Source organism: Teleopsis dalmanni, chromosome X (genome assembly GCF_002237135.1).
Source record: "Teleopsis dalmanni isolate 2A chromosome X, ASM223713v2, whole genome shotgun sequence".
Classification (NCBI taxonomy): Eukaryota; Metazoa; Arthropoda; class Insecta; order Diptera; family Diopsidae; genus Teleopsis; species Teleopsis dalmanni.
In genome coordinates this window covers 43,542,163-43,550,488 of record NC_051848.1, presented here as the reverse complement: position 1 = coordinate 43,550,488, position 8,326 = coordinate 43,542,163, and positions in this window count along the sequence as shown.

Sequence of the window (8,326 nt, the reverse complement as noted above, 5' to 3'; positions counted from 1 at the left end):
AAAAAACAATGGAAAAAAATATTGAACAAAGAGTTTGCATCAAATTTTGTTTTTCGAACGAAATTTCGTGTGCAGAATCGTTGCGAATGCTACAAAAGGCTTATGGGGAATCAGTTTTATCGAAAACTCAAGTTTATGAGTGGTACAAAGCCTTTCAGGACTGTCGTACGACCGTCGAAGACATGCCGCGTTCTGGACGACCTTCGACCTCTACCACCGACGAAAACATTGAAAAGGCAAAGGAAATCGTGTTCAAAAATCCTCATGTGAGTGTTAGAGAGATAGCACGAGAGCTAGGCATCGGTCGTGAGATGGCTCGTTTGATTTTGGTGGACAATTTGTGTATGCGACGTGTCAACGCCCGGCTTGTTCCGATTCACCTCAATTTGTTCAACATTATCAACGATTTTAAGGCCAAACATTCAATAAATACCATCGAACAGCCACCGTATTCACCTGATCTTGCACCGTGTGACTTTTTCCTGTTTCCCAACCTCAAATTACCACTCAGAGGAACGCGTTTTGAATCCATAGAAGACGTAAAACAGAATTCGCAGAGGGAACTCAAAGCCATACCGGAAAGCGCCTATAAAAAATGTTTTGATGATTGGAAGAAACGTTGGCATTTGTGTATCGCTTCTAATGGAGCATATTTTGAAGGAGATAAAATAAATATTGATGAAGATTAAGAATTTTGCGTTTTATTTAAAATTTCCGGAAACTTTTCGGTCACAATGTATATTTGTATTCTCGAAATTTGCACTTTACACTATATTTAAATTATTATTTAAAAGATAAACAGAAAGTGAGCACAACTGTTCTGCACATTATTTACACAAAATGTTGTAGGATCGCCTTCAGCTATAAAACTTTAACTGACTTTTGAAATCAGCAAATTTACTATACCATGTTAAAGTTAACATTCATTTATATTGTGTCCTTTTAGTAGAAATGACCTTTAATTTACAAAATGAGACAATAATGGCATGCAACTTGAAACAACGCTTAGTAGCCGCTGGACTCAACTAGACAAGACAGAATGCAGAATCATTTAAAATTTTTATGAAATATGTAGAATGCGTCGCAATATTTTCATGCGACTGCAGTCGTTTCGAGTAGAGTGCGGAATCATATAGTTATACACAATTTCAGTACCTTGCGGTACCGCAGGCACCAGTACAATCTCTGTGTAGTCGCATCTACTGTAGTGATTTACTTTGCCTTTCGTGAACTTTAAAGTCAAAGCTTTAGCAAAATTGTTAAAAACCTAATGAACATAGAAGGACTATGATCAAAAATGGTTACTGTGGATTTATGTCATTACACATTTACACGTACACGCATACATTTCATACATTACACCCACGGTAAAAGCATGTGATGATGTTTGCTGTCAACAAATATTCCAAAAATATTTACGAGTCACCCGAAGTCCTTACGCTATGTGAAAGCCCTAATGATGACGTCATTTTGTTTTAATTTAATTTGAAGGAAACATCGTAAAAGTGTAACTAAGCATTTTCCCAAAAATGTTGCACCACTTGCCGTACACATCACAGCAACACGTAGTGACAATCAAGAGTCATTAAAAGCAGAATACGAAGGAATTTTCGTCGATCAGGAATATTTTAGAAGTACAAAGTTTTTTTTTTGTTTGCTGACAGTGTCATCCTTGCGTGACAGTGTTGCATACTCTTCTGCAGTACATGCACAATGTCGTTCCTTTCTAGGTCGTTGGCTATGGAATTAGTGTGGCAGTAAATGGGGAGCACAATAAAAATGTGCAGAAATTTAATATAATAAAAGCTGTTTGATGGCGCTTGCAGGAAAAGGTTGACTCAAGGAAATTGTTAACGACAGCCACAGCAAACATTTTACATTGTTTCTATGTACACGGCACAATGCCTTGTTAACAAGGATGCGCGCTCTAGTAACATGTGCCACCAGTTGCGCTATTTCCGTTGGTAAAAAAAATATTTAATCTCTACTGTGTTTAAAGTTTAGAGAAAAAAGTGCTGAGCGAACGAAATAAAGAGAATAGCCTTCGAAGTTCTACGCGCTTAATAAAGCGAATAGAGATCTACAGAAATGTGGGAGAGCACGACCTTAAATCATGACAATTTGAATTACGTTTTTTGTGACGTTTTTTGAAATTGACTAATTAGTGAGCCCCTTCTTTTGTGACACACGTAAAGTGTTGCTGATTAATGTATGTGGTTATTAGAATGGATAGGATATATATTTCATAAAAGCGATGTGTAAGTTCTTTTTAGTTTCAAAAGCAATATGTGCATTCTTAACAGTTCACAGACCGTTTTTTAATAGGGGTATTTACGCTGTCTTGCAAACTCATTGCAAGGTGCACAATATGCACAGATTGCGCGAGCTTGCAATGGACAACAACAAAAAAACGCACAAAGTTTCTTACAATTGCATGCAATATTGATATATTTAAACCCATGTACATATGCTTGCAACGAAAAAATAAACAACTATGTTGATATCTGTTGCTTCTCGTGGGAATATAGTATGCTACAAAAACAGCTGTTTTATTTTGATGTTGCAATTCTGCAACAGAGGTGTTCCCTCACTCTTGCAATTTCAGTATAGCATTATTGCATTTCGTGCACCCTGCACTGTAATGAAACCGTGTGAATACCCCCAATATGTCTGTTCTTTCTGTGGAATATATATTGAAGATTTGAGACTATAGTATAGACTATATAGATTAAAACGCTCTCCGCTTTTATTTTTCGTTTTTGCAAATTGTGTACTCGTAACGTTAATGTGAATCTATGAATTTACACCTATCCATACTTTTTAATCATTTCCCACAATAAATTCTGTTTACCTTTTACCGTTCATTTTTCACTTCTCAACTTTAAATGCTAAGGACATGTTTGTAAAAAAAACAATATTCATAGTTCTCTCGAAATTTCGAATATAAAATCTTGCGTTTATAGAATTTCAATGCCATTTCCCCTCGTATCCCCACGTACAGAATTGTGTACAATGCAATACAGCAATTTAGCCTTCCAAAGTTTCCTTAATCTGGTATTCATTTCGTAATCCAATTACGAGAGTATATCTTCATGTGTTCTTTTGAAGATACAAAAATTTCAGTGCTCAGTATATCACCTTCACCACATACCACTTTTTGTTAATATGAGAAGATTAAATTATGAAACTTTTGATAAACAAAAACAAATATTTTATGTAAATTGAAGATACAGAATACATTATCTTTGAATATTATTCAGTTTATGAAGTACACGTGTGTTCAGTCAAGTACTGGCATGTGTTTATATGTGTATAGTCAGCATATAATTTTATGGTATCAAAGAAAAAAGTCCTTCACTTAGAATAATATGATTGAAGCAGCTGTGAAGTGCAATAATTTCATTACCTTCTAGTGAAAGTTTCATAAATAATTACGCAGCGTAAAGACAAAATAGTTTTGTATCTTTTTTTAATATTTATTCAACTGTGATTGGAGTATATTATGGAGTATTGTATATTTTGTATATTATTGTATATTATGTTTATTTAATGCATTATTAACAGTTGTCAATTTCATGGTGCTAATTTGACAGCACTGTTTCAGTAACATATGTGGAACAAACCTGTGACCCAAAGCATCATATGCTTAGTTTAAGATTTAGATAGATAGATACTTTTTTAATCCAAAATATTTTAACTTAAGTAAGTATTATGTTTTAAATCTAAAAAAATGGGTTAGAGTTACTTAAAAATTGTTTGCAAAATAAAAAAAAACGACAATGACTTGATAGTCGTCTGTCGTATATAATGGATTTTTATAAATTTGCTTTCTAGCTTAAAACTATTCACAATTCAAAAATGAAAATATAAAGAACTCAAATTAATTAATTAGTTTAAGTTTTATCATTTTGCAATATTTGCGACTATTCAATACGTGAAGATACACGTAAGGGAACAATATATTTTTTTTTCTCTCAAAAAATTGTGTAGGTACATCTGTCTCTGATGATTGTTGGATGCGTAAAATAATTACTATCAACACCTAATTATTTCTGTCTTCTATGCTACGCTTTATTATTCAAATAGTTTGTTGGTATTAGGTTAGGTCGACAGGTCGTAATCTTTTGAGACATTTTTGCCTCGTTAGCTTCTGCTGCGGGAGTCTGTATATATCGAATTAAAATGTTTTTATTATATTAATATCACGTTTAGGTGAAATTTACTTCATTTATTTGAATTGTTCATAATATCTTTTATATCACATAAAACAAAAGAATTCTGTTATATAGCTTCAGGTGTCATTGAGAAACAAGTGCTTTACATATAATATACTCCTACGAAGAAGAAGTATCGCTTTTTTACTATGCAAAAAGAAGAGGGTTAGTCTACGTTATTAGCCTAACCCTTCTTCAAAAACATTTTTTTGAAGTTATAGCAGTATATTATCAATAGATGAGATTATCAAAGAAAAATCTATTCCCTAAACCATTCCTGGATATGATACTGTAATATATAGTTATCTACTATAGTATACACATTAAAAATTAAATTAAAAACAAGAAAATTTTTTAATTCCAAATAGATTTTTAATGCAATACATCCATTTACTGAATTTACCCTAGACACATTGGAAATTGTAAAACAAAAAAAACTTAATCAAGTTAAATTTATTAAAATTAAGTGCACACAATCAATTCTATCGGACTTGCAATTCAATTGATCAATAGTTGATCAATATATAGTTCAATGCAGTGCATCCAATTAAGCGTAACTTCCATTTATTGCGAAGTCATTTGAATAACTGGTAAGTGGTCCTGTTAACTGGCCCTCTTGTTCGTGAGATTTAAAGATAACTTTTTATAGGGCTATGTTAAGTCATTAGTTTATGTCGACAACAGACAAACCAGCAACTCTTGTAGCATTGAAGCAAGCATGTTAATGCCGGCGGGATTTATTTCAATGGAGCACTTATCGATATATACCACCGTGGTATTAAGTCAACACGACAGGAAAACACATAAAACAACAAAAGGTCTTGCTATTTGATGGATTGGGTATATAGTTTAATGCTCGCTTAGGAATCTAAATTGATAAGATATAACTGATTTTTACTTTTAACAATTATGCTTAACATATTTGTCTGTATGAAGAGGGTGCTATGGTAAAGTCAAATTTAAATTATTTTCATGTTTTTATTTGATTATGTTGTTTATATTGTTGTTTTTAATTTTCTTCCTTTTAGCGGACTTTTCTGAGGCTAAAGAAGTATTTTTGCCTAAATTTAAAAAAACTGAAATAATCGTTAATTTTGTCTATTTATATATATATAAAAGAATTAAAAAGTCTCCTTGCTTGCCTGTACTGATTTATGTGATCCAAATTTATACGCAAATAATCAAACTAGTAAGAAGTCCTCCACATCGAAATCATTAAGATTTTATCACTAATTAATTTTATTTGTCTCACTTTAATTTGCAAGCATTCATCGTTTTTTAGTCAAAATGTGCTCCTGCAATTAGTAATTTTGTCCGTTTCCACGAGTGCCCACTTAAATATTCAAAAAGTTCTATTTCTGCACTGCTCCAATAAAATTTATTTGGAATTGTTTTTGGGAGTTGATTTGAGTTCTACAAATCGCTTCCAAAAATATCAAACAAAACATGATGCAATAAAAACATTATTAATTGAATGCTTTTGTTTCATGAAGATTGATTGGAAATTTCATCTGAAAATTTTTTGGATTTTCAACATTTTTATTTGCTTTACTAAATATTTCACTCTGTCACAAATCAAATTCACAACAAAAACTACCTAGAATATCATTGACGACTTGCCGTCGTTGTTGAGCGGTTCAGCTCAGTTCGATGCATTACAGTTTTGTTTATGGCATCAACGTCAGTTGTTGGCAGTTGGATTCAATTTTTGGCACATTTTCTGGTACAATTTCGGTCATTGCATTGAGTATTCACAGCTCATGGCTGTGGGCATTTGGCACGGCGCAGGAGAAATTTTTGCACAGTTTGACAAGAGTGCGAACTGTTGTCAAAATGCATTTATTGAAAATTTAATGCAAAATTAACGCTGACAAATTTGTGAAGTGCAATTGCAACTTGACGAACAAATTTCCATTATCATCGGTAATATTGATTTCGCTTTAATTTTCCATTCATACTTTTTTGTACTACTTATATTTTAAATTTTCTTTAATATACGATTAAGCAATAGATATACAATAACTAGTCTGAGTCTCCAACAATTTAATTCTCTCATAATTCGGACAAAATTAGAAATTGAAAAATATGCATTGTATGACTTTGACTTATAATTTGGATCGACTACTTATTCGCGAAACCGGAATTACATGTTATCTAACATGAATCGAAGGAGATGACATTTTGGATGATGTGCATACTCACAATATATATTATATCGGTACCCTAGAAAATGTTCGCAAGTAGCTTTCTCAGGTGGTTATAAAACACATAATTGCCAGTAGAAAACTGGCAGCATCTAAAAATGGATGCTTCGTTTTGATTAAAGTATACCAATATACATAATGTGATCTACATATTTGAAAAAATATTGTTTTCTCAGATGAAAGCAATTTCCGCCTTCTTCTAATAGTCGTAAAACTGTTAGACTACTTCTATATTGTATTAATGGAATACCTGCGTACATATGATGATAGAAATTTGACAGTGTGAGGAAGCATGCTTTAGAAATAACAGTATGAGTTACATATTGCAACTTCATCAATTAATTCTAATAGCTATGCTAATATTCTAACCATTTGTTTGGTTCCGTTCATGGAGGAGAAGATGTTGCAACACAATAATTTCGTTTTAACAAGAATACAATATAATTTTAGCATGGGCAGGCCGCAATCCTGATCTTAACATTGTTTAAAATACTTTGAAAATACTGGACAGCTAAGATTGAAAAAAAACGTCACAAAATATTAAATCAGTAAAAATAAAAAATCTTTTGGAAAAACAGAAAAAATATTTTTTATGTAATTTAATTTAAATGCTCTATAATTCATTTAAAAAATAAATTTTTTATTCAAAATATTTTCGCATTTCATATTGGAAATGGTGTATTGGAAGTTATTGAGTTGGGCTCAAGATAGTCTTTTGCGTAGGACTGTAATACTTGAATTTGTCATTTAAGTTATAGATTTATTTAATGAGCAGCAGATTATTGTTCAGTTTTTATTCAGTTTCTATATTGGTTTTTTTTGGGTTTTAAATATCATCCTCGTGCTCCGAATGCCTCAGTTATCTGAATTGACCCGAATATTAATAGATCCGGATTATCGAAATTTTATTGTATATGAATATGAAACTTTTTTTAAACATTAGATTTTCTTTGCTTGAACACACATACTTTTTGTAGTTTTCTTAGTTATTCCATATGATGTTCAAGTTCCTCTATATACCTCTGATTTGCCCTATTTTGATCAATTCGGGAAAGTATGAAACTTTATTAAACATAATATCTTCTTTTCTTGTATATACATTTTTTTTCGAAGTTTTTTCGTTAGCCATTCTATTTGTTGTTCTAAATTCATTTACCCTTTCTGAATGTTAAAGTATTCCAGTATCTTGAATTAAGTATTCAAGTATGCATAAAAACCTTCATAAGATTTTGGCGCTTATAGTTTACCAAAACAATGACTGTATTGTAGATTCATATAACACCACCCAGTCGCCTATACCTCTAAGGCATGAAGGTCCCGTAGAACTTCAAAGGAATTAATATATTTTGCTTAAAAAAATGATCAATCATTAAATTAAAATTTTATCAATAAATAAAAATCTTATAGTTTGATTTATATTTCTACTGAGTTATGCAAATTTCACACAATGGAAATGATTTCCTAATTCCTAGAATCAATAAAATTATATTTTTAAATAACAAAAGAGAAGAGGGAAAATACAATCTATTGAGGACATAAAATAAAAAGTAAAAAAGATACTAGCAATCATTGCCATCGTTTTTAAAATGGAGTAAAAAAATAGTGACGAGCATAAAAATGAAAAGGGAATTAAATGGCATTTGAAAGGCAATCATAAATGGCGCATGATTACATAGAAATGCTAGCTAGCCCGCTTCAAGTTTTCAATCCTTCAATCCTTCAATCCCGCAATTCTTCAAACCGGCAACCTTTAAAGCTCCCAATCTTCCAATTGTTCAAACTATCAATACTGCAAGTTTCGATGACTGCATGAATGCATAAATACTAAATATGTACGTGATTTGCATGCACGAGCATGGCGAATGTGAAACCCTTTGACACGTTGGCAACGTAATGCCATAAAACACA